The sequence below is a fragment of the Molossus molossus genome, unplaced genomic scaffold (assembly GCF_014108415.1).
Source record: "Molossus molossus isolate mMolMol1 unplaced genomic scaffold, mMolMol1.p scaffold_m16_p_5, whole genome shotgun sequence".
NCBI classification, from domain to species: Eukaryota; Metazoa; Chordata; class Mammalia; order Chiroptera; family Molossidae; genus Molossus; species Molossus molossus.
In genome coordinates this window covers 46181208-46185038 of record NW_023425388.1, presented here as the reverse complement: position 1 = coordinate 46185038, position 3831 = coordinate 46181208, and the positions used below count along the sequence as shown (strand labels likewise).

The following is a 3831-nucleotide window of genomic DNA, read 5'->3' as shown; positions in this document are numbered from 1 at the left end:
CATACCATGGACTCCCAACCAGGGATCAAAAAGAGTACAGGTATTTATTGAAAAAAATTCATGAATACATGGACCTGCACAATTCAAACCTGTGTTGTTCAAAAGTTAACTGTAGTTGGAACTGAAATATATTATACAAACTAAGCATATAAAAAAGTGAGACAGGTCATTTCCAGTGGAACAGAGTGGACAATAGCCTGCAAAACAACATGCCCAAGTTTTATCGTGACTACCACGATACATACCTTACCCATGATTCTCCATCTGTGAGAAAGACACACTGCAGCAGTAGGAAACACCAAGAGAATGAGAAATGGACAGAAGAGCAGGCTCAGAGCCTGACTGACAAAACCACTACAGCATTTCAGCGGGAAAGATATCTCCTACTCCATTCTCTACTCCTCCCCCTGCAGGAGCAATGACTCCACCTCCTCACAGCCTTCTGGGTCCTCCTTGCCCTGGTATGATGCCAGCACCCCATATGGGGGCCCTCCCATGATGCTAATGATGGGTCCTTCTCCTCCTGGGATGATGTCAGTGGGACCTGCTCCTGGAATGAGGCCACCTATGGGAGGGTACATGCCAATGATGCTTGGGCCCCCCGTGATGAGACCTCCCACCCCCATGATGGTGCCCACTCAACCAGGAATGACTCCTCCAGACACATAAGGAGACAGAGGAGTCTCTTTCTATTAGTTTTATACTACTTGTTCTACTTCACCAGGAGATCGTGGTGCTGTAACTCTAGGTGTTTTCTAACAGCATGATAAGGAAGTCTCACTCCCTCTTCCTATCAAAGACAGAATCGTTTTGGAGAGGAGTAGTGGGACCAAAACCAAAAAAAAACAAAAACAATTTTTATTTGTATTGTGAAATGTGAAAATAAAATTTTAAGCTACCACAGAAAATATGTAAATGAGCATGACTGTTTTTGTTATTGTTGTTACTTGGAATTCTGGGTGTTTTTTCTATTAAGAGGTTTCCATTAATGTTATTATGATATCATTTGTAATGGTTAATTTGTATGGTTATCCACTCTTCATAACAAGTTTGTGGACCTAAATGATAATAAAACAGTTGCTTGTTGACTTGTAAACAATAAGATACTACAAATCAACCCAGACTGCTCTTATAAAATATGTTTGCTATATCAACATATGGTGGAAATAAGAGCCACATCTATCCACCTGAATCTCAGAATACTTTGCCAGGAGTAGCACTACCTTCCAAACCAGTATGTGCTTATGCTTGAGAGGTAGATGAGATTATTACAACTACTATGTAACAGGGAAACTGAGGAACAGAAAGATTTCAGGACTTACTCAAAGGCTAACCACAAGTCAGATGAATTTACAACTCACTGATATTTACTTGATTAACTATCAATGAATCAATATAATATAGTGTTCCCTTTACTTAGTCAAATCATATTGTGCATTAGAAGCTAAGAATACTGTATTATCTTGATTTGTTGATTTCATACCTTACAACATGCTCCTTCTTTCTATTTGCTTAGGAAAGTTTTTTAAAATCTCAGATATTGCCCTGGCCAGTGTGACAGCGATTAGAGTATTGGCCCATGGACCAAAGGGTACAAGTTTGCTTCCTGATCAAGGGCACATACTTCGGTTGCAGGTTTGATCCCTGGCTCAGGTCGGGGTCCAGGTCATGCGGGAGGCAACCAGTCGATGTTTATCTCCCACATTGATATTTCTCTCTCTCTCTCCTTCCCTCCCTTCCATTCTATCTAAAAATCAATGGAAACATATCCTCAGGTGAGGATTAACAACAACAAAAATCTCAGATACTTACTTATACATAATAGATGTCTTCCTAAGACAACACTGTAAATAGAATCTTTGATTTCAGATGTTCAATTTATATGTAAAATGACAAAATTGAAATTAAAGTGAAGTTATATGTATCTTCACTCATTTTCCTACTCCCCAATGGAATAATGACCCCTTTGGCAAGCTAATTCTGATATTGTTATGACTACAGGTTATAAAATGACACAAAAAGTCAATTACTATTAAGAACCTGTTCAACATGCAATACAATTCTAAGCCAGAGTTCTTTGGCATTACTTGGTCTACTGATTTTGGATTTCAAAGAAATGTAAACCAAAGCAGGGGCACTGCTAATCTACCTTAGAAGCAGCACACTGTCAATGTAAAAACAACATTATTCTGACTAGCATTCAGCCCATTCTCACCTGTCACATCATGTATGCTAAACTCAACCACAAGAATCCCTCTGTCAACACAAGTCACAAGAGCTCTTGAAGTCCAGAAATGATGGCTTCTTTGACCATTTCCCAAACTCTGCACTTAAGAATGAGAGACATTATTCCCCTTTGCATTAAGCTGACAGTTTCATATTCCTGCCAATAAACTTACTTTGTAAACCCCACATCCCCCTATTTTCCCTTAAGAGCCTAAGTGGAAAAATTCCACAGAGATATGTTATCTATATTTGTTTGTTTGTTTGTTTGTTTGTTTAATTTAAAGTGTTTGGGAATGTTTGGAAATATCTACCAATAGTTTTCTGAATAATCTGCAAATTCAAGGGTCCAAATTCTAGTCCTTTCTTGATCAAAGCCACAATAATGAATCTTTTTTTACTCCTCTTTAATGCAGTACTGCAGGTACATTTCATTTTATTCTTCATATGAGAAGCACTAACTGGTAACTTTCAGGAGGGACAGGAGCAAGTATAGTTTTAGGCAGGATGAAATAGAGGTCTCTGCACTGAAGGCTGAGGGAGGTGAGGGAAACTAAAGGCTCTGAAATCGAGCTTTTCAAAAGAAAATTAGAAAAATATTCAATATTAAGACCTGCACTTAAAATTGTTTTCATTAACCATATATCAGATAAATTGACAGAGAGCTCAAACAAATGACAGAACTAAGCCTTAAATCTAGTCTTCAAGAAATCACAAGCGCCCTGGCCAGTTTGGCTCAGCAGTTGGAGCGTCGGCCTGCGGTCCAGAGAGACCCGGGTTCGGTTCCCGCTAAGGGCGTGTACCTCGGTTGTAGTTTGTACCCAGCCCTGGTTGGTCGTGCAGGTGGCAGCCACTCGATGTGTCCCTTTCACATGGATGTTTCTCTCTCTCTGTGTTCCTCTCTCTCCCTCCCACTCTACCTGAACAAAAAATGGAAAAATGTCCTCGGGTGAGGATTAAAAAAAATAAAAATAAATAAAAAAAGAAATCACAAGCAATAAAAAAGATGATTGAGTATTAATGAATTTAAACCCTAAGTCAATGGGCAAAGGTCAGTTACTCAGAATGGTCTTTTTAGCTTTAAGATATTGTCTAAAGCAAAGTCCTTCAATATTACTCTTCCTTCCCACCTAGAGGAGTCTCTAAAGAAAGACAAGATCCATTCCCTGCAATGCTTGCTAAGGAGCCTGCTGCGTGAGTCAAACTTGCCAGAACAGGGTTCCTTCCTCTCCGTTCACTCAATTTTAATTAAGTCAAAGCTCATGACGAACACCTGTTGTTTCAAGAGGCCACATAAAGTCAATAATAAGACTTAAGGAAAGATTCTAAAAGCATAAAAGCTTCCATAATAATATCAAAACCTTCTCTTTTAAAACAGAAGAATTAAAATAGGTATTTAAATTGGCAATTAAAAGGTAATATTTTTAGCTTAGCTAAAAGGAATAAATGTGAATGGGAATAATAAACTAAAGACTTTAAAAGGCAAAAAAAAAGTCCAGCTATGTTAATTGGGACAAAGAATGAGAATTAAAAAATGTAATACATATTCCCAAACTAATCATTAATATTTAGTCATGAGTTTACATTTATATGTAAATTTCATATAAC

General features: G+C 38.1%; 1 pseudogene; it reads left to right on the top strand.

Annotated features, from left to right (window-relative positions):
• Nucleotides 1-209: 209 nt before the first annotated feature.
• On the top strand, nt 210-669 carry LOC118616929 (annotated as a pseudogene).
• The last annotated feature ends 3162 nt before the right edge of the window (nt 670-3831 follow it).